Consider the following 24294-nt stretch of genomic DNA (forward strand, 5'->3'; position numbering starts at 1 on the left):
GCGGAGCTTGCAGTGAGCTGAGATCCGGCCACTGTACTCCAGCCTGGGCGGCAGAGCGAGACTCCGTCTCAAAAAAAAAAAAAAAAAAGAAAACTCATTCTTATGGAGCAATATACTAGGGATTGAAAAAGAGCAATGTTTGAGTGAGGGATGCCTTAGGTTTTCTTGTTTTATTTGTTTTTCAATATAGATGGCTAATAATGGCCAATGGTATGGTATACTCTTACTATATGCCAAACATTTTACTTGCATGTTCTCATTTCATCTTTATAATGATGCTGTAACATAGATTGCACTAGGAATTATCGTAATGGCACAGAGAAGAAAAGAAATAGCAATAGGAAGTTTATGTAACTTCTGCAAGGTCACAAAACTGGTATGAGTTAGAGCTGGGATAGAAACACTATCTGACATCAGAGTCTATGATCCATTTCACTGCACCCACCCCTGCCTCCAAGCCAGAGAGAAGATAAGCTGAATTAGGGAGTTGCATCTGGAAAGCAAAAAGGACACATTGGGCACTATTACGGAGAGAGAAAGGGCAGGTCTTGACGATTGCTTGGAGGTAGGTGGTGCGAGAAGGGAGCTGGTATGACGAAGTCTTAAGTTTGGCTCAAGATCACTACTAATTTTGCTCCCAACTTCAGTAAATCTCTCTATATCCTTGGACAGTCTTTTTACTTATTTCCTGGTCCCATCTCTTTTGCTTCACAGCAGCAATCCCCAAATTCCTGCTTTCTTCTGCAGACACCATGCTATTCCATCCCTCCTTAGCATCAGTGGGTGATTACACCTTCTGATTGTTTTGGATCTTTGGCTGGGATTGGTGGTGATGTCCCTCTTTGTGCCAGGTCTAAATTAACGAATTGTCTCTTTATCACAACATTTAGAGCATACTATGAAAAGACAGAAATCAATGAAAAAACAGGACCTCTTTATTTCCTACTCATAATAATATAAGTAAGAACATCTATTTCCAGACGTGGTTTTTCAGCCTTTTGCTAGAGAGAGTTTGTTCTTTTGTTTAAAATGCCTGAGCTGATAAGGTTCCCAGCCTCAGGATGGACAGATAGAGAGAAGAAAAGTTATTTTCCCAGAAATGGCAGGATGCATTCTGACCTCTTCCTTTCTGTTTTAGAAGAATGATAGAGATAACATCTAATAGCAACTTTTATTTTCTCATTTAGGGCCAGTAAGGTTAGCTTTTGCTGTTTTCAAATGTAATTATTATAGAGTATTGAATATAATGATCCAGAGAAAGATCCAGATGTTTCTATTTTTTTCCATAGAAATAACTCATCTAAATAATCTCCTTAGATATAATAGACAGTGCCTTGTGGTACAGCAGTTTAGAAATATTATTTTACTAAGCTCATCTCTTCCTAGATTCAGAAAGCTGAGGACTAAGTTCTGATTTTTTTTTTTTTTTTTTATCTTGCTCAAATTTCTATCTAAGGGGTCTAGGGACTAATGCCCTACAAACCATAAATTCTCATCAGATGGGTTTTATTTAGCCCTATATGTCATGGCTTACTTTCCAATCTGACCCTGGCATAACATTATGAGACCAGGAGGAAAATAAAAATATTTAACTTCAAAATATATTTTCTTGCCATACCTTGAAATTGGCCTGCAAAGTCTTTTATGAGAAAAATCCACATTCTATAGAGAATTACACTTCTCTTTTGTTTTCCTTTCTTCCTTCCCAGATCCAGGAGATAATCAACTAAGAGCCAGGCACCCTTTTAGCTCCCATAAGAAATATTTTGCAACCTGCTCTCTCTCTCTCTCTGAAGCCTGCTATTTGAGAGCTTCCTCTGCACAACAAAACTTGATCTTCACAATCTTTATCTTAACCTGAACATTCCTTTCTATCAATCACCGGTCTTCAAACAAACAACCAATTGTCAACCAGAAGATGTTTAAATTTACCTATAACCTGGAAACCTCCGCTTTGATTTGTCCGGCATTTCTGAACGAAACCAACGTGTTTCTTAAGTGTATTTGGTTGATGTTTCATGCCTCCCTGAAAGATACAAAACCAAGCTGTGCTCTGACCACCTTGGACACATGTTCTCAGGACCCCCTGAGGGCTGTGTCACAGGCCATGGTCACTCATATTTGGCTCAGAATAAATTTCTTAAAATATTTTACAGAGTTTGACTCTTTTCGTCGACAAAAGATTATCACAGACAAATGTCTGAAATGGTATCTTAAAATAGTCTGCCTCTCAATTCTAGTTGTTATTTGGAACAGATGGAAATACTAGTCTTTGTGGCATGGCTCGAGTGTGAGTTTGCTAGAGCTGCCACAGAAAATTACCACAGACTGGATGAGTTAAACAACAGAAATGTATTTTCTCAAAGTTCTGGGTGTTGGAAGTCCAAGATCAAGGTGTTGGCAGGTCTGGTTTCTTTTGAGGCCTCTCTCCTTAGCTCATAGCTGGCCACTTTCTCCCTGGTGTTCTCACATGCCCTTTTCTCTGTGTGTATTCCTGGTATCTCATCCCTTCTTACATGGGTACCAATCAGATTGCATCAGGGCCCACCTTAATGGCCTAATTAACCTCATCGCCTTTCCAAAAGCCCTATCTCCAAATACAGTCATATTCTAAAGTACTACAGCTTAGAATTTCAACATATGAATTTTAGGGAGACATGATTCAAAGCACATAATTGTATTTACTTAGCTTTTATGCAAAAACAATAGCAACAATAATAAGAAAAAAAGCAGTAAAAAAGCTCTGGCCTAGAAAAAATATAGAAGTATTACAATAACACCACCCAGTCTCATAACATTTCCAAGCTTGGGCACCAGAGAATTTTTACTGCTTGCAACAAGGCAGGCGTGAATTTCTTCTTTTGGGGTAGCCCTATTTTGGTTTCCCTAAAATAAGTAAGAGTCTCAAAGTTTCAAAACTCTAGAAAATGTAAAAATGTTTCAGATGGTTTTTACTGCCATTTTTTTCTCTGTTTCAAGAGCTAATAAACATACTGTTATTATCACATTAGTTTTATCTTTCTGCTTATAAGATTTTCTTTCTTTTCCTTTTTTTCAATGTCCAAGCAAATCCCCTTTCTGTGAGTATAACAAAGGATTTGCTTACAATCAGGTATCACCCTCAAAGAGGTGAAATATCCTGGCTCTTTCGTAATCTTTCATGATCACTTCCAACAGGAACTCTGCAGGCATTTGAGTAGCCAGATGTAAAATTTGACTTTCTGAAAAAGAAGCACTTCAAACTTGCTCTTAAGCTGCAGTTAGTTCATTTGTTTTTTCTAAATAAAGAAAAAAATCATTGACCAGAGTGACGAATAGGAAACTTTAGGACTCCAAAGAGGGATTTTTCTCAAGGCTCACTCTTACTTCAACCCTCCCCCTACACAGAAACTTCTCTAGATCTACTTGTATATTTGTTTCTTCACTACTACCATCTAACTAGTTGTAGAAACTACTAAGAAGCTACTTAGCTACTACTTAGCTTCTACTACTACTTAGATGCTAGTAGTGAAGAAATAAATATACAAGTAGGTCTAGAGAAGTTTCTGGGTAGGGGGAGGATTGAAGTGAAAATGAGCCTTGGAAGAAGCATCTAAGTCATTTCCAACTCTTCTTCGACTACTCTGAGGAATCCATGTCCTCCTTTCTCTGGGTCTTTGCATTTCCAACTATCCCCTCTCTAAGCAATACCATGCTCCCCCCTCCCCTGTACACAAAATCAGTTTATCTAAGGAGACTATTGGAAGTGTGGGAAGTTAGAGGAAAAAAAAGGCCAATTTGGAAGCTATTTTCAACAATCTAATAAGAGACAAAAATCAGTGAAGACTGAACGGTAGTTGGATTTGTCATTGGGAGGAGTTAATGATTTGTATCAGAAGTGGGGATGGTCTGTGCTAAGATTAGAACATAAAGATCAGAGAGGGAGTGATTCTGAGCAGGAAGTAGACCAGAATGCTAAGTAAACTGAGCTATCTGCACTGACAAATAAATTTGAAATAGAGGCAGTTATGCAGAGAATGCAGGCTACAAAATGATATTACATGTAGAGGAGGGAGAGGCAAGCTATGGCCTGGTGGAATCTTGGCTGATGCCTGTGTTTGTATAGTTCTTTGACTGCTTTTGCACTATAAGGGCAGAGGTGAGAAGCTGTAAGAGTGACCATATAGCCACAAAGCCTAAATATTTTTTAGACAGAGTCTTACTCTGTCGCCCAGGCTGGAGCATAGTGGTGCAATCTTGGCTCACTGCAACCTCCACATCCTGGGTTCAAGTGATTCTTCTGCCTCAGCCTCCTGAGTAACTGGGACTACAGGTGCCCACCACCATGCCCAGCCAATTTTTGTATTTTTAGTAGAGACGGGGTTTCACCGTATTGGCCAGGCTGGTCTTGAACTCCTGACCTTGTGATACGCCGACCTTGGCCTCCCAAAGTGCTCGGATTACATGCGTGAGCCACCATGCCTGGCCACAATGCTTAAAATATTAATTACTGGGCCCTTTACAAAAATTGTTGCTGATTCTTGATCAATAATATCTTGATAATTGAAGTAATATTTGAAAGCAAATTAGCTAATATAACTGCCTTGTTATTCCTTTTGAAGTGTTTTGAAAACAGCTTCAGAGGTTTCAAAGACTTTAACTAGAAATTTGGGAACTAGCAAGCTTCTAAAAGAAACATGTGGATGGAGGAGGTACCTGCTTCATACTAGAGTTTACTACTTTATTGATAAAAGGTCACCACACAAACATATGCAAGTGATAGTTTTTGTTTATTTCATCTATCAAACACATGCAATGATAGATTTTGTTTTATTCCTCTAGGAAGAAGAAGATAAAAGGAACATATTATCAGATTATTTAAATTCAAGGTCAGAATTCTTTTAACTAAAATTGGATTCTAGTCTGCAGGTGAGTGCGCAGACAGCACAAAGAAATACATAGCTGCCCTCTAGAAATTTTTAATTTTCCACAAACAAATATCCATATATAAAAATAAACAAAAATAATATAAGGCAATACTGACTGTACTGAAGGAGAAGTAATGTGATAATTGATTTCCATTTCTTTTCTTCTTTCCGTCTTTTTATAGAGTTATGGACAAAGACAAGTGTCTACAGAGACTAAATGTTTTGAACATCAGGACACTTTGAATACAAACCCAGAGAAGGGCCTTCTCTTTAAATACCACAAGAACTGGCAACAGTTGACTTGCAGACCTCACAAGTCAGGAGGCCTCTGGAACTGGCCATGTGAGCCTCTGTTCACATAGACCCCACTGTCCTTTCTCATCTCATGCTGAGTCAGCTTTCCTCAGTTTTATTTCCCATTGGTCTTTCTAAGCAATTGACTTGCAATCCTTGCTTTAGAAGTGCTATCAACTTCATGCTGGTTAATAGCTGCAGAGAAGGGAGCCCCCAACAATGTGCCTTGGCGTTAGTTTCTTGACTACTTTGTGCCATTTCCCACTGCACTTTCATTTGATCTCCCCTTTTCCTTATTTCCATCCCTAGTTTTCCACCAGCAGGAAATTGCCAGAAAAGAATTACACATCTGACCCTCTTTCCTAGTCTCTGTTTCCTTTTATTCCCCTCTCTTTCATCCTATTCCTTCTTGTTTCAATCCTTTGCCCAAATGTCTTTTGAAATGCCAGTAGAAATAACCATAGTGACACTTAGCTCAATAGATGTCCCAGTGGTTCAAAGAGCAATCCTCTTTGGCCTCACCCACTGGGTTCTATTTCTGCTGAGCCAAGTACATTTAATTCACTCATTCATTTGCTCTGACCCCGTTATAAGTCTTGTTTTTTGTTTCCCTCCTCTGCTCCTAGATCAGAAAAATCAGTACATTTTTAACAATGTAAAAACATTAAAAATCAGTCAAAGAAATCAGGGGATGAAAGTTTCAAATAGGTAAGTGACTTGCCCATAGTTGCAGAATGCAATCTTGCATCATCAGTCCTCAGGAGATAGAAGGCTGGACTTGATGTCTCTGGCGCCCAGGGTGATTGCAGGGATGGGACATAGGGCTATGAAAGGTTGACCTGAGAATGATGCTAGAGAAAGTGATCTGCTTTCTACCTTTGCATTTGATGAGCAAACCCCAAAGGAGACAGGAAACAGATTGTTGTTTAGAACTCTGAAAAAGGAATCAAAGCAAGCTGCTCTAGGAGTTTTCCAATGACAAAATGGAAATGGAAACGTGAATGAGTAATCACAAAGAACAAGATGCTATTATCTTTCTTCAGCTGCCTCATGCCCCTTCTTCACTTAAGCATAAAATGGATAAAAATCAGAAAAACAAAACTTGTCAGTGAAACATTGTTTCTGAAACTCAGGTTGAAACATAAAAGAGACTTCCTAGGCTAGTCGCTATATATACACCAATATATACCTATATGTGTATACATTCTTAGAATACTCTCTAAATATCACTTAGTTTGAATGATGTTCTGTGCCGTCTTAGAGTAAAGGTCAAGTGAAGGAATGGTCTCTGTTTCTCTCATTAAGTAACTGATATATCGATAAGAGAGTAATTGAGGGAGAATGATAAGCTTGCCCTTTCCCATCCCCAGTTCTCCACATTTAGATGTTAGTCACACACACAGTATTATTCCTTTAGGATGCATCTTACCTGACAACTTTCCTGTGAGAATAATAAACTATTGTCCTTCACTATTAAAAGTGGGACTTTGGTCTGTCTTCCTTTTTATCAGTCTTTTATCCTTTGTAAGTGTGATAACTATAAGATCCTTTATTTAAGGGCCGTTGAAAGGATTTTTAGACACAAATACTATACTTTTCAATATAAATATACCAAAGTCACCTCCAATGTACATTTTCCATCACTTAGCTGCATTCAACTGTGTTGATATAGAAGCATTTGTCATATACAACATTAGCATACAGGTGTATGGATGGCATTTTAAAATTATAGAATATATAGAAATACAAAACATTTATGAGCACAGTTTAATAAATGGTTGTAAGGGGAAAAACCTGTGAAACCATTCCTAAGTCAAAAATTAGAACTTTTCAGAAAAATATGAAATACTTCATGAGTTTGCCATTCTTCACAGTTTGTTCTTTCTTCTCTGGATCATTCCAGCTGTAGAACGTGGATTTCTTAGCTCTCTGTATTTTTAGTATTATTCTTGGTTACTACAGTCCCACTTGGTTATTTCATTCAATTGCTAAAAATACTTATTTAAACTTTGCACTTCTGTTATAAATTTGCTAGGGAACTTTTTTTCTCGTGCAAACACTAGATAATCTCATTTAGCTAATGCACTCCTTGGAGAATGTGCTGTAAACCAGTGCCACTCGAATTACCGTCTATCAGTGCCGAGCTGTAAACTGTTGGTTACTGGCCCACCATGAAATAGAGTGTAGAGACTGAGAGTAAGCTCTTAAAATATTTATAGCAATTTGTCAAAGAAATTTTATGACTTGAATCTGGTAATAAAAAAATAGAAACTTGCACATTTTATCTGTCATTTTTATTTTTCCTGACATTTATTTTTATTCAATTTTACAGAAGTATATATCCATGAAAAATTGGAAGTAAAACAGAATGAAACAAAAATCTGTTTTTGTTTTGTTTTGTTTTACCAGAATAGTTTGAGAAGTGCTGCTGTAGGGAGCAGAAACTGCTTGCAGACTGCATTTCCCTTAATGGACCCTGTGAGAAACATGCATCTTGAGCATCCAAATTTATTCACATAGGACAAAGGGAATTTTCCAATATAAGCTGCAGATCTTGACTTCCCAACCATGTCTTTTTTAAAGACTCAACTTCCAGAACAGAATGGGTTGCTTTACTTGTATGTTTTCACCAGTGCCTTTCTTGCCCAATGACTGCCAGTCCTGTGCTATGTACCTCTTATCTTACCCACCAATAGTGGTTAAAAATTATTAGATTTAAAAAAGACATATAAACAAGGACACTTATTCAAGCACTGCTTTTATTTTATTTTTGTTTTGTTTCGTTTTGTTTTGTTTTGTTTTGTTTTTTGAGACAGAGTCTCACTCTGTCGAGCAGGCTAGAATGCAGAGGCATGATCCTGGTTCACTGCAACCTCTGCCTCCTATCCTCTCGCCTTGGTCTCACAACGAGCTGGGATTAGAAGCATGAGCCACTACACCTGGTCCTAGCACTGCTTTTAAATATCAAAAATACAAAGCATCAGTACACTAAATGATGGTGTATACAAATGATGGCACACCTCAGTCATTCAAAAAATGCTGTAAATTTGTCCTAGATCCTCTACATAATGCTGTGTTAAGCAAATAATTTAGGCTACAAAGGAGTATATTTAGTGTAATAAGTTTTCGTAAAGAAAAAATATGTGTTCAGATGCAGAGAAACATGGGCATAAAAATGTTCTCAATAATTATCCTTGAGTGGTAGAAATATATGTATTTTCTAAGTTTTTTCCCTTGTGCTTTTCTGTGTTTTGTATCAAATATTGTTTTTTACATGTTTGTTTCAAGTACCTAAAAGAAATAGGAGGCCAGGCGCGGTGGCTCAAGCCTGTAATCCCAGCACTTTGGGAGGCCGAGACGGGCGGATCATGAGGTCATGAAATCGAGACCATCCTGGCTAACCCGGTGAAACCCCGTCTCTACCAAAAAATACAAAAAACTAGCCGGGCGACGTGGCGGGCGCCTGTAGTCCCAGCTACTTGGGAGGCTGAGGCAGGGGAATGGCGTGAACCCGGGAGGCGGAGCTTGCAGTGAGCTGAGATCCGGCCACTGCACTCCAGCCCGGGCGACAGAGCGAGACTCCGTCTCAAAAAAAAAAAAAAAGAAAGAAAGAAAGAAATAAGAAAGATAGGAGCACTGTGAAAAAAAATGGAGAGTCAAGTAATCCAAGGCAAAAATGTAATGAAGGCAAAGTATGTGGAAGGCTGAGTGGAGGACCGGAAACTACTCCATGCAATGGCACCAGAATTTTGGAAGTTGTTAAAAAAAAAAAAAAAAAAAGAAAAAAACTGGTCTCACCCCAGACCAGATTAGTCAGTATTTTAGAAGGGAGGGGAGCAGACGTCCATATTTTTAACACTTCCTCAAGGAGTCCGATGTTCCTCCAGGTTTGAGAGTCACTGGGTAGGTGCCAGCCAGCCTATCAGCATTGGTGGCATAAAGCTGAGGATTATTTGTATGCGATTACAAGTTTTGGAGACACCAGTTGAAATAATCTAAACATTCTGAATATTAAAACCTAAGTATTTAACGTGATAAAACTAGGATCTGGAAGTTGAATGGAGTGATTGCTTTGCGGGTATACAGAGCTGCATCTAACTCAACCCTCTTGAAAATGTTAATTAGCACCAAACAAAGAACAATGGAAGATGTCTGCTTTTTTCCTTGGAGACCAAGATAGGGACGAGTAGTTTTGCATGTGCGCAGAATGTGGAAATGGCAAAGAGATTTAAATAACGAATTTAAATAAGTTTCATCCCACTGGGAGAGACACTTCTGATTATCTGTGACCTACACAAATTATCATGATTCTCCCCACTGGCCTACCATAATTTTAATAACTAATCAAACTAAGCTTGAAGGTCCTGCGAAATGCCAAATATATACAAGTGCTTTTGCTAGTTACAAAGCCAGTACTTGCTACCTGACCTTTTTACAATTTCTCCAACTACTTAGTCACACCCCAGCCACAGGTTTAAATGTTCAGCGTTGATTTGGTCCTTATTGATCCTAGGCTGCTACCTGTTTGGGCTGAGAAATGACCTTCTGTGGACATCTAGGGAGGCTTGCCCTGCTGTGAGAAGAATTTCAAAAGAAGTTTGGCTAGAAATTTAATGCAGATCTGAAAAGGTTGCTAGTGAAGCTACATGTACTGGAATGAGATACAATAAGTCCCTAGTGATGGTCCAGGCCCAGGCAAGTACCTAAGCACAACGGGGTTCACCAACGAGTTAGCAGAAGGTTAATGAGGGCAGAGCATATAGAAACAGGTGCTTCGGGCTCCTAGGAGATTTCTTTACCTCTCTCCAGGTTTCAGTCTATTTCCTCACTCCAGCCTCACTCTCCAAATTGTAACTTACATGTTGGGAGCTTAAGCTGAAAACCTCATTAAAATCTTGTTCTCTTCTCCTGCCCCGTGATTTGGCTTTTGCATCCTTGACTTTACACCAGTACTTTTTAAACTTTAATGTGCTTACCAATCACCCAGGGATTTTATTAAAGTGTAGATTGTGAGCAGGTCAGTAGATCTGGCTTGGGGCCTAAGATATGAATTTCTAACAAGCTCCCAGGTGATGCTTCTGCTGTTGTGCCAGACCACAGCATGTGCAGCAAGGCCCCAGTTACTAGGTCCTACCCCCAGAATTTATGATGCAGTTGTCTGGGGTGGCACCAGGAATTTGCATTTCTACTTAGTTCCCAAAGGATGCCAATGGTCAGGGTCTTCACACTGAGAATCACTGCCTTAGCCTGCTGCTCCCCACTGATTTGAGCTGTCACTACTGAGAAGGGCAGGTTGCTGCCCCTTCCCCTGACACGTGCTGGTTCCTCCTACTCTCTTGGCAGTTTTTGCAGGGATGTGAGTTGAAAGATAATCATCTTCTTACTCTTCAGGTATCTGTAAGATAGGAAGAAAAAGAAATCCTGCCAAAACTGAAGAACGTCTCCCAACCTTTTAGACCCTGAAATTCTATAGTAATAGAGAAGAAAAAATGAAACAAAGAAAAACAGAATGACTCAACTACTCAGATTAGAGCCTGGAATTAAAAGCTGATAGATAGCCTGCTCTACATCATCCTAAAATTACTTGTGCCTGGTCTCAGACTAAGGCTCCTGCCTAGAGCTGTATAGTAAAGATATCACTTTGTTACCCACCACCAAGAGCCCGAGGAGGCAGGACTCAAGGTCTGGTTCAGAGCAGAGCTTCTCACTGTGCTCACACTTGTGCAGGCATCAGAAAGTCCTGGAGGGCTGTTAAAACAACGACTCTTGGTCCAGGGTGGGGACGGAGAACTTGTGTTTCTAAAACATTCTGTTGCTCATAGGACTGGTGCCAGACCACACTTAGAGAACCACTCAAATTGAATGACACCCCTGTTTTACTTGCTTCCGTTTTCCACCAATTAAGAAATGGCAGTCACAGGAAAGGAAAGGAAAATGATACATTTGCTGATGAAGCTGAAATGGGGAAATACGGTATAGGCAGAGATTGTCAATGGATTTCTTAAGGCTGAACCCGAGAGTTAGACATACATGTGCACCCACTCACAGGCAGCACTGGATCCTGGGAGCATCCCTTTATGGGGACCTGCCCATGAAAATGTAAGACCTGGAGAAACAGAGGGGGGACACACGCTTCCTGCAGGCAGCTAGCTCCTGAAGAGAATGAGGAGAGGAGGGGGCGGAGGTAGGCAAGCTCAGTTCCTTCTATCAAACCCATCGATCAGGTAAAACACTCCACTCTCCCAAATAATGCAGGAAATGAGGGAATCGAGAAAGACCAGGAAGGATGAGCTCATGGATGTCCCTCCCTTAGAAACAGGAATAGTCAATCAGTAGCCCTCCTCCCGAAGAAACTAAGGTCCAAGCTTGCCAACCCCCTCCCACACCAAATACCAGGCTTGTCCCCCCAGTGAGCTTAATTAGTAACTAAATTGAGTTCAAATTCTATCCCACCTTAGACTGGTTATTTAGCCTCTGTGAGCCTTAGTGTGAAATCTACACCATTGGGATAACATAAGTCTTGTCTCCAGTGATCGTTGTGAGGATTAAATGAGCTATCACTTTATATCTAGGAGGGACTCTCCATATAACAATTTTCCTTCTCTGTCTTCCTTCATCTCTTAGCCTGGTGACTTGATATGATAAAATATGTCATATTGTACTTGCTCTTATAAAACCTGCAATCTTCAGAAAAAGTATAGAAATACAAAAATGTTAAATACAGTGTAAGGCAATGTTTTGAAACTATAAAGAGAAATTAGTGTGAAGACTAAAGGAGATGATGTGTAAAATGCTTAGTGATTAGTAGTTGTTTAGTTTAACATTTTTCTAAAAATTCCAAACTGGAAGATTGGGAAAGAAACTAGGGTTGTCTATACAGGCTTCAGAGGAACTTTGTGGCTTTGGTTGTCTTCAAGAGGAAAGACAACTGCTCATCACAGGAGAGGGTAAGGATAGTTGAGAGATGGGGAACAGCATGGGCTGAGGCTTAGTACTTCAAGGGACCAGTGAGACAGGAGGACAGACCTGGATGGGTGGTCGCTTGCTCTGTTCGCAATCAGTTCTGGTCCTGAGCCAGTCACCAGACTTAAAAGGTCCCCACGCTGTAGTCTTTTATATCATTGCCCATTCAGGTTGCAGGCATTGAGAGCATAACTAGTAGCAATTTCTCTGCCTTTCATGTATAATGACTCGATTGATTTGAATGTCAGGGCATGTCTCTAAGTCTGGAGGGTAAGCAGTCCATCCTGTGAGGGAGCATAGTTATTTTTCTTTCTTTAAGTCAATGATTCTCTTTGACTTGGCTGCACATTCAAATCACCTGGGAGTATTAAAAATAGTAGCAAAGCTCTACCTTTTGTCAACAAACTTCACATCTCAAAGGGTGGAGGCTGGTATCTGTATTTTCTTAAGAGCTCTTCAGATGATTCTAGCATGCTGTCTAGGTCAGGAAAGTCTGTGGCCAAGGCAGCCTGTTCACTTGTGTGGAAATGGCATTTCTAGCATTGATTTTTCTCAGGAATGATTAGGAAGCAATTAACAAACAATTAACCAGGCTGTTAGTATGCTATGGATAAGCACCAAACCTGCATGGAATTATGAAATAAAATAACCAAGAAAAACATGTTTTTCAAATGTAAACTGGGATACTGTTTTATATGCAAAATAAATGGCCTGGCAAACAAAGTGGCTATATTTATATAAATGCTTAACTTTTAGTCATGTTTCTAAATCACATATTATTTTGCAATAAAATAAAGATTATGAAGACAGAACAACTTAATGAAAACATGTACTTGACTATTTGAGTTGAGTAAAGTCATATTTATCTTTTTTCAATGACTAATGGCTAATTGGATATTTCGTTTCTGAAGTGGTAAGCTGTTTAAACAAATATAAAGGAGAAATCTTACTTTGGTTAGCAGAACCAGGAAGTGAATCTATGTTAGTGTCCAGTTTCCATTCATTGACTTATTCATTCAATAAGTATTTATTGAATTTCCTCCATTGTGTACCTTGCATTAGACTAGAACATGGTTATACTGTTTGTTTTTGTTGCTGTTGTTGTTTTTAGAGACAGGGTCTCGCTCTGTTACCCAGGCTGGAGTGCAATGGCACAATCATGCCTCACTGCAGATCATTCTCCTGGGCTCAAGTGATCCTCCCCCATCACCCTCCAGAGTACCTGAAACTAAGGTTTGTGTCACCATATCTGGCAACTATCAGTATTGTTGACTAAAGCAGGTTTGGTTTCTGAACTTTTGTTATAAGTACTTATAATCTAATGGAAGAAAGATGATAATAAATGATGAGTTGTGCTAAGTGCAATGAAGAAAGTAAATAGGGTGATGGAGGAAAACTGTGTGTGTGTTTTGTAAGGTGCTCTACTGTGACAAAATCTGAAGATCCTATCCACTCTTCTGAACCAAGACTGAAGGACAAGGTGGAGCCAATTTTCAGACATAGAGCGCTGTGAGACAGAAGGCCCAGGCAAAGAAGAATTTAGCCTGTGAGAGGCTCTGAAAGATGAATGTGTTAAAATAGGGAGTTGTCACACACATGCATTCATGATCATTCTTTTTTTCCTCAGTTTGTTCTTTTGTATGTCTTTATTTTTCCTCTTAAGATCAATTGAAGTCAATATTTGTTGAGTATTTTCTATGTGTCAGTAGTTAAGATAGTCTGAGACAGTACAAGGAAGAAATTTTAAAAAAAGAAAAAGAAAAACCTGATGGGAGAAACAACCCTGACCTAAAGGAGGCATACTGTACTTGCTCTTAAAAAAAAAGTGCAATCTTGAGGACAAGTGTAGAAATATGAAAATGTTAAATACAATATAAGGCAATATTTTGAAACTATAAAGAGAAATTAGTGTGAAGACTAAAGGAGATGATACGTAAAATGCTTAGTGATTAGTAGTTGCTTAGTTTAACATTTTTTTAAAAATCGTAGTTCAAACTGGAAGACTGGGAAAGGTAGCGCTGTCTCTAAGAAAGACATGCATACAAGTTATGAAAGTGTGTGCAGTCGGAAAAAGGCAAAGGAGGGTGTCTAGCTTTCCCTGGGGGATCTACAACATCAGGCAGGATTTCTTCCATGAGAAGGGCCTCATAGACCCCAGTGAATCACGAAGATGATCCAACGATGTTTGGTTGGCAACAGTTAAGCTGGTGAGGAGGAGCGTATTAATTAGAAAAAAAAAAAAAAAAAGGTTATGCCTAGATAAGAAAACTGGAGAATCAACTCAATTCAGCTTTCCATATCAGTCATCCAATCTGAATGCTTCTAAAAGAATTCACAATCAAAAGTAATTTCACAGTGGTTCCAGTTCTGGCTGCACATTAGAGTTACCTAGGCAGCTTCCTAAAGCACTGGGGTCTAAACCCCACTGCAGACAAATGACACAGTCTCTGTGGGGCAGGGCCAGAGAAGAGCATGTGACATTCATTTACAAAAGATTATGAACTACTGCCTCATCCTAATAGGACCTCAGTCTTCATAAGTAATGCCAATTCAATATGGCAAGACCACAGTTTCTCCCTTAATCTCTACATTTTTTTTTCCTGACTGAGAAAAGTTACTCAAAGAACCAGTTCAAATACTACCTCTTAAGTGAAACATTTATTTATACTCCTGGGAAAAATTATTTCTTAGCAAAAGAATTAAGGAAGCCCTATTGAGGTATTTTATACACTGACCTTCCTGTGATTACATATCAGGCTACACAATCTTCAAGGGTTTAGTTACATTAAAATACATAGCACCTAGCCCAATGTCCACAACATATCAAGTCTTGAATATAGGAAGGGAGGGAGGGAGGAGGGAGGGATGAAGGAAGAAAGGAAGGAAGGAAGGAAGGAGGGAAGGAGGGAAGGAAGGAGAGGGAGAAAGGAAGGAAGAAAGGAAGGAGGAGAGGGAGTAAAGGAAGGAAGGAGAAAGGGAAGAAGAAAGAAGAAAAAAAGGAAGGGAGAGAGGGGTGGGGAAGGAGAAATAAAGGAAGAGGGAGAGGGGTGGGAGAAAATAAGAAAGAGGGATGGAAGGGAGGGAGAAAAAAGGGAAGGAGGAAGGGTGGAGAAGAGGGAGAAAGGAAGGAAGGAAAGAGGGGAGAGAGAAAAGGAAGGAATAGCAGAGAGAGAAAGGAAGGAAGAGGGTAGGGAGAAAGGAGGGAAGGAAAGAAGGAAGAGAAGTAGGGAGGGGGGAGGGAGGAGGGAGAAGTAAAGGAAGGAAAGGAGGGAGGGAGAGAGGGAGAAGGAAGGAAGGAAGGAAGGAAGGAAAGAAGGAAGGAAGGAAGGAAGGAAGGAAGGAAGGAGGATTCATAAATAAGAATGATTAAATTAGTTGCATACCAGGGTGTGCCTTTGGCAGTTGAGGGTATTCAGGTACCAGAGACCTAAGAGAAAGGGTACAAAAAGGAAAGGTAGAAGTGCCAGGGAGACTACTTGTATGAGGGCTTCGGCAGCATTTTCAACTTACCATTTGATGTTTTTAGCTTTAGAATACTTTCCTCAAATATATATAATAGAAATTAGTAGCCATAAATGTGGTCCCCTGACCAACAGCATCTTGAGATTGATTAGAAATGCAAATTCTCAAACCTACTTCAGACCTACCACACCAGCAACTCTGGAGATAGGGCCCAGCATTCTGATTTTGCAAGCCTTTCAACATGTTTCTGATGTGTCCTCAAGCTTGAGAACCACTGGTGTACATAAAAGTCAACTTACTTTGGTTGAAACATAGCTAGTAAATAGCTGTCAATCCCTGCTCCCCTTCCATGCAATACACACAAATACAGTCCTGTGGAGTCTCTCTCCATAGAATCCCCAAGTACTCACACAACAAAGGCAAATAAGCTGTCCTTGCAAGTGTGAGCCTCCCTCTATGTTATACACAAGTCTCAGCGTTGCCTGACCCCAGAGTTCCTATGGTTCTCCACATGTGTACTTCAAGAGGAATTATTTCTCTTGCTGACTTTTAGATTCAGACTTTTGCTAATTCACACAACTCCAGGTCTAATGATTGCCAGAAATTTGTCTGATTAAAAAAGAAAAAGTCAGTTAAAACAGTTTTCAGTTTAGTATGTGAAGCCTACCCAACCCTGTTCACTTTCTACCAAACAGTCCTTCCCTAATGTTGTAACCTTCATAAGTAGTCCCAAAGCCATCCACACTTCTGTAGGCACCATTGATATAGCATATGCTGAGCAGATCCCCAAGCTGCCATTTCACCCAATCATATTTTAGACAGTTGAAGTCTTTATTTGAGAAGCATTCCAATCTGAGGGTTTTTTTCCCTCATCTACTTAAAATTTCATAACTGTGTTAATTTATCACCCCTCCTCATTGTGTAGCTTCCGAGTAAGTTATATAGTAATGGTGAATGATAAATCAGAGGGCCAGGCCTATATTACTCATGACATTGTAATAGTATTAATCTGAGATAGCTTTTAATTGTTCGTTCTACAGTCTTTAATGCTAAGAAGACATAGATGTTTCCATTATTCTAATTGTATTTCAAATAAATGTATGGGCTCAAATTTTTCCTCTTTGTTAAAAAAAAAGGCTAAATTAGAGACGTTTGCATATAAAATGAATTATTTTACAGCAAAACTTTGATTAATCACACTGAAAAATAGCAGAAACCTCAACTGTATGTATATTGTCTGCACTTAGTTTGTCAGAAAATGACAAAAAGGGTCAGAAAATAAGGTTTCCTTGTGAAATTGCAAATCAAAATTTTAAAAAACTTTGAAAGCAACCCCCTCTGCCTCTCATATCTGTAATCTAGTTAAGTGAAAATGGATGCTCAGATAACCTGTGGTCCTTTTAGCTATCAAACCAAAAGTGGATTATTTTCAAAGGCTTCATTTGCAAGATAAGAAACAGATTAATGCATTTTCAAAGTACTTTCAACAAGACTATTGAGACAAATTAAGTTAATTTTGAAGTTATTGAAAAGACCACTTTCCAAGTATTCCAGTCAATCAAACTTTAATTACAGTAACTACATATATTGATCATACTTAGAAGAAAAAGGCAGTTACTCAGAAAAAGTGAAATTTCCGGGTAATTGATGCTTTCCATATGAAGCACCAAAACATTTGGGTATTAACCATTGTGGTTGTAGTTAAACCATTTGTGGTCTGACTAAAGGGAGAACAGTGACTGTCTTTAGATATTCCTGATGGCATTTGTATCAGTTGGCATCATTCATATGGGCACAGCGAATAAAGCAGGGACTGGTCTATAAAGCATTCTTTTCTTTCAGACAGTGGAACTCAGTATATTTACTTTCTTCTACATTAAGGAGTCCAAGATCGGTGCTGTAAATTTATTTTATTTTTTTTAGAAACTCTTTAGTTTTGTCTTCCCCTCCTGCTATCTCTTGGTGGCCACTACTACACTAATGTCTTTGGCAAGAATTTCTACAGAGTTGTTTGGGTCTGTATCTGAAAGTGGCCTTCTGTCTATCTTACTTCACAACCAGGAGGTTGTGGGGACAAGGCAAGTATTTTGGACCAGAAAAGCAGATCACAGAAGATTTATAAGTGTTTAGGCAGCAGTAGGTCAGATACCAGAGGAATAAATTGAGATCAAGAGTGCGAAATGAGAATTTCCAAGTATATATGATTAGACAGAGCCTGGAGAATTGCCAGGAACTGGTGGGGAATGGGTCAGAACAAAATGATGTCAAAGTGCCAGGCCAAATAGCAAGTAAGAGATCTCTGGAAATTGAAGCAGATGGACAAATTTGAAAAAAGATAAAATAAACAGAATTTGGAATCAGATATATGGAAAACATACAAACAGAGAAGCAATTGATATCTTAACTTGGACATTCCTTATTTCTTAAATCTTGAAGTCACCCACTTCTCACCATCTGCACCATTACCATCCTAATCTGAGCTATCATATCTCTTCTATAAGGTCTAATCCTGTAGAAGTCCCTCCAGCTGGTCTCCACAGGCAGGAGATGCCATCGCTGGCCCACCCAGATCCTCTTTACCAGGCAGGTGCGTCCATCCCCCAGCAGCTGTGAGCATCGGCTGCTAATAGTCCCCAACTGCATCCTTCCTCTGAGAACCATCCTAGCATATAGGAAAATACCTGGGAGAGTAGTGCACCCTCCCTTTGGCATGCATCCCCCAGCCAATTAATTAGTAACAGGAATCCAAAGACTGGCTCCTCAACTTGAGGTGAGATAAACCTGTGGTACCATGCATGCTCCAGGTATTCCTGTAGGATCAGGTAGAGTGACAACAGATGTCAGTTAAAGCAGGTCTTCACTGAATGAACTAACCTGGAAGTGTAAGTATTTCACTTTCCTCAATTCCTTATTGTTATATATATACACACACACACACACACACATATGTATATATATGTATATATGTGTATATATATGTGTGTGTATATGTGTATATGTGTGTATATATATGTGTGTGTGTATATATATGTGTGTGTATTCATATACATATATTTAATTTCATTTCCTAGGCCCTCTCCCACTTGGACAAGCACCTCTCTCTCAAACCCTGCTTCTGGGAAGCCTTATATAAGATGCACTGTCTTCACACATGCTGCCCTGCAGAATACATAAATACAGTTATTTAACTTAGGATAATGCCATATGATTGGCCAAAATTCTATTTTGAATTTCATTCTAGACAGAAGAAATTTTTTATTATTAAGATGAGTGAAATTTGTATTAAAAAGGATAAAAGCGCAACTCAATTTCTGACTTCATAAAGATTCAATATTGTTTCTTACTCATTCTAGTTGGAAATAGTCAAGAAACTCTCTGAAAGTAGAACATTTCAAAAAATTCTGAGAAAATTAAGATATTTAGAAACAGGATACTTGTTTTGAAAAATAAGTAAAGTAAGGGAAATAAAAAAATTTTTTCTTGACTACTTTGACTTTACTGGGTACATCACATGCATTCATAGATTCTGATAGCACTTCAGTTTTTTTGTTGTTTTCTCCATGTTGCAGCTAAAATATTGGGGCTCAGATGACTTTAGAAACTTGCCCAAGGTCATATAACTAGCCAGTTTTAAGTTTGAACCAAGGTATCTGACTCCAAACCCTTTGTGCTTTTCTTTCTGCCAATGTACAGTATTCCAATGAGTGCAAATTAAGCATTTAAACAGCTGGAAAAGCAATTTTAAAAAGTTGGGGTACTTTTAGTAATTTAAGTAAATCTGGGAAATACTATATATTATATCCCTATTGGGAGATAATTCTTCCTGGATCTCATATGTTTCTCTAAAGTCTGAGTCTCATGAGCAAAAGCATTTATAGTCAATTTAAGACTGTATAAGGAGGCATTCCAGATTAGTAGAGGCACTGTTTTCCCGTCCTGAAAGAGACTTGCTTGTATGTTTGTATTCCTGGGTACTACAGATAATATCTCTCTCTGTAGGGAAGATAGATGGGTTTGCTAGCAGTATTGCAACAAGATTGGGAATTTCCTAAGCTCAGTGTTCTCAGATGTAACCCAAATCCCTTTGTGCACAGCATCCTTTGGGTCCTCTGCACATCACCTCCAGGGGACTTGAGGAGCAGCGGGGAACCAGTGAAAGCACGGAGCTCAGGATGCCTCCTGTGATGAAAATAACAAAGTGTCTAAATCCATTTGAGCTCACTGGCTCCTTACCAGCCAAATCTGCGGGAGTATGGAAACCACTGCACACATTCCCACCATACTACTTCTAAGAAACTACTTTACCATTTGACAATCCTCCTCCTAGGAATTCGAAACTCCAAGTAAGGGCTCTGAAAAGACTTCAGATAAGGAAACCCATTGATTTTTTTTCATTTTACCTAATATAACTTGTTTTCTTGTCTTGGATATTAATAGGAAACGCAGCACCACAGAGACGGGAAGCCAGATAGCCAAGCCAGTTTGGGGTCTCTGAAATAACACTGTGCTAGCTGCTACTTTCCCTGTCTCATTTGAAGATTCATTCTCCTCCTGCCTAAGCACACCCAGAAGAAATTCATGAAGCAGCTGCTATGCCTCTGAGTCACTGCTTTATTTGCTTTTCCTGTATCCACCACCTTCTTAGCTTTAATTACAGGGTTTGGCACATTCTTAAGGTAAGGATAAATTCATAACAGAGATGTTCTCCTCTTAAAGACCAGCTCTGGAGGAAGCCTTAAGCATTAGATCAAGAATCCACTTAGATGTCTATGCCTCTTCTACATCTTTTCTTCTGCTTACTCTAATTGCTATGCAGTCCTATCTAACCTCTAAAAGAGAGTCTTTCTTCTCCCTCCTGTTGCATTCCTTGGTATAATGGTATAAACAACTAAGAAGCTGAAATAATATGATGTGAACTTTCCTAAAAGCCAGGCTGAGAATTCTGCAATAGGAGCTAGTAAGTAATAAAAAAGAACTCAGCTGGAAATATACATTGAAAAAATAAATTGGAAGATGGCTTTAAATGCTTTTGAGTAGTCCCATGGAATATAAAAGGAAGCAGAACACAGACAATGATAAACAAAACTTTCAAGACTGACTCAATAAGTAGCTCTTAAAATAGCTATGAGTTTCCCTCCTAACACCCAGCAGGCTGCCAATCGCCAGACAGACAAATCGAACAATTAAATGCTATGAGGCAGCATCAGAAAAGATCCATAACGTAACATTCTGAGCGAAGCCTTAACCACTGCCAGGCACAAGAGGTTGTTTCTGACCTGGACAAAACAGTGAAAATGCTGTGAAATGTATTCCTTTACTGAGCATCTATGATGTGACTGATAATCTAATGTGCACTGGGAATGCTGAGATGAGAGATACAGCCTTTTTCAAAATGTAGGGAAGGAAACAGATGAGTAAAATAGTCAATATTATATATATATATATATCTCACTGGGAGATTGGGGGAAAAGCACTTCACTCAGATGTGGGGTATTTGAAGGGCTGAGTCCTGAGATGAGACTTTCAAGGAGAGGAGAGATTTTCCAGGTTAAAAAAAAAAAAATCAGCAAATAGAGATTGTAGGAGGATGTGGTGAGTTCAAGGGCATCAAGCCATGAAAGGGCTGGTGCTTTGGGAGATACCGCAGGCCAGTCTGGCTGGAATGCTGAAAACATGTGAGGACAGATTGTGAAATGACTCTGGAGCTTGAAAAGAGGTAAAATCATGAAAGGCCTTTTGTGTCACGCTAAGGGACTTGGATTTCATCCTGAGAGTGAAGAAGAAACCACTGACATGATTTATAGTCAGGTCTCACTCTTTTTGTTTTTTCCTCTTATGGCCTTCCGTGAGCGCTAACACTGGTTGGCGGAATGGCCAATTCATAATTTATAGATCAAAGTATGCACTTCTCACAAAATAAATTCAAAATTGGTTAAATTTTTTAATATAGTGTGTTACCACTTCTTGACTTAATTTGTTTTTCTCCTGGTTTAAATTATGTTTCTAGATGTACAAAGTAAGTCTTTGCATTTTACAAAGATTTTTTAAAAAGCCAATATAAGGAGACTTCATGGTCTATTATATATGATAATAAGTTCCAATCGGAAAGAATCTGGTAGTGTTAATAAAGAATCCTTAAAATCAAAGAAGAGACCATGTTTACTTGAAACATTTATAATTCACATATCCCAGTGACAATTAGAACTGGAGGGGGAGGGAAATCAGCCACAGATCCATGAGAATTTGGCATATGTGGCCTCTAGTTTTACACAGGCTAATAGATTTTCAGCTAAGCTTGAATATGGAAGTCTTGAAAACTCTTTCCTTCATCCTCTGTTTCCTAGAGATTACTCTTTCAAGTGATCTCATCATTGTCAGGCTCTCTGATAAGATCCTAGACCCTGGCTGCAGTTCGACTCCAGAGTGCTCTTTCCTTTATATTATCTCCACAGACCTGACTCTTTTGCAGAGAGAAATTTTTAAATTTGGGACACTGTAAAGAGCACATCAAATACTGAAAACTGTTTCATGAGGATCAAACGCTTGCTTTCTTTATGCAGCTACTTTTGGTAAATACTGTTTAAATAGTTACTAGGAAGTCTTCAGCTGTATTACTAAATGATATTGCAGTGAACATCAAAAATGAGAGGATAGTTCATTTAATCTGAAAAGCTGCATATTTTTATATTATTTATACTGCAGTGCTTGACATAGTTCACTGTTTTTCATTTCCTTGCAACTGCTGGCCTCTTAAATTGCTATTTTTTTTTTAAACATGTTTCTATTACATTCAGGCTTCTTCCTTGCTGAGTTATTTTGGAAAAAAAAAAAAAAAGAAAACAGTTTTTGATCTCAAATGTACTGGTATTAAGATTTATCCATACAATTAAAAAATTTTAAATGTAGGCCTAGAAAGACATTAGAATTGTTCTAGACTTTTTATAGCATCAAATTTCCTCAAGTCTCTACCATTGCTTAAATTTGCCACCCAGCTAATGTGTATGAGATCAGTAAAATAGAAGTAGTGGCATTTCTATTTGATGAAAAGTTCTATTTAATTATTTATATTTGTCCCCATGAAGGCTGATAGTGCATCAAGATTGAAAAAAAATTATATGTATACAAATATATAAAGAAGATAAATTTATAATATTTATTTTAGAACACATTGTTGCCCCATAAAAATAACATTTTGATGTGTTAAGAAGGAAAGAAAGGAAACAACAATTAAACAAACCACCAATTAGATTGAGTGGGAAAGTGTTTCCTTCCTATACTTATCCATTTAATACTTTGGCTTAAATTTGCAATTTGTGAATGCAATTTTAGAGAAGGAAAAAAATTCATTTATATTGTGTATGATAAGAATGGTGCAGGGAAACATTCTATTCGTTGTGACCTTGAGGGACCTTGAGGGGCTTTTGTAATATGCCACATACTCTGTGTTTAGTGTAGTGGTAGAATTCTAGCTTTTGAATGAACATGGTTTTGAATGATTGGTCCATACTGGGGCCATCATTTCAATCAGGAATTACCAACTCTGTATATTCCAAAGGTTATGTGGGGGAGGGAACTCCCCTTATAAGCTGAGGGGGCCTGTAACATGGCATATTTTCATTTTTTCTTCTGATTCTTATTCTTTCAGAAGTAGCCACCTTTTGACCATTATCAATTTTTAAAAATTGTACTTTGCATGTTTAATCCATTTTTAACCAAAATAATTACACTGGTGTGGTGGTAAAATTCTGTGTCATTGGGGAATGCATATAAAAACTTGATGTTAAACATACCATAGATTCACTCAATTTTTTGATGGGAAATTTTCTGAGCAAAGGCCGTCTAAGTATGATTCGGATATATCCCAAAGAGGTTATGAATTGCGTCATTTATCTAGTAATTAATTTATTCACTCTTGTTCGTTCATTCATTAAGTGAGCATTATGTGAACAATGAAGCACTACTAAGGCACAAGCACAACAAATACAAGAGATAGAGCCAAGCACATATGCTTCGGGCAGTGTGGCCAAGGACAGGCTTCAAAAGACACTCCTACTACAGTCAGAAAAATCTTAGATCAATTATAAGTAACATGCAGTGTATTTTACTACTTTTCTAATATTTCAAAAGAGAAAGGAAATTTTCCAGTGGCCTAAACACACAATAATTAGCTAAAACTTAAAATAATAATAATAATATCAAACAATTTGGAAATTCCACTTTACTGTGGTGCATTTATTGCTATCAGTGCTGAGACTGGGAAGCTAACTTGGGAACTTCATTGAAAATATTGGAAATGAAACTGAGACTCTTACATTTGGTTCAGATCTTCAAAGGCTCAGACAGTTTCATGTCAGTAACAACCTCTGGCTCCAAGCATAAGTAATAAAAATCCTAACTGGAGGAAAGCTTAGTCATTTTTGCCTCTCAGGGGTCATACAGATTAAATTCAATCAAATGTGAGCTCACAATAAACCTCAAAGCAATACATGTAATATGTAAACTGCCATGAGTGAGAGTTTGCAGAAATAACAAACGTATTTAGACTCTCAAGGACTTAAGAAATTAAAATTATTATATATAGAATATAAAATAATACATGAAAAGATCAAATCAATAAAAACTAAAACACAAAAACGAGCATGGAATAAAAAATTATTTAAAATAATTA

The sequence above is a fragment of the Mandrillus leucophaeus genome, unplaced genomic scaffold, assembly GCF_000951045.1.
Source record: "Mandrillus leucophaeus isolate KB7577 unplaced genomic scaffold, Mleu.le_1.0 Scaffold94, whole genome shotgun sequence".
In the NCBI taxonomy this organism is placed as follows: Eukaryota; Metazoa; Chordata; class Mammalia; order Primates; family Cercopithecidae; genus Mandrillus; species Mandrillus leucophaeus.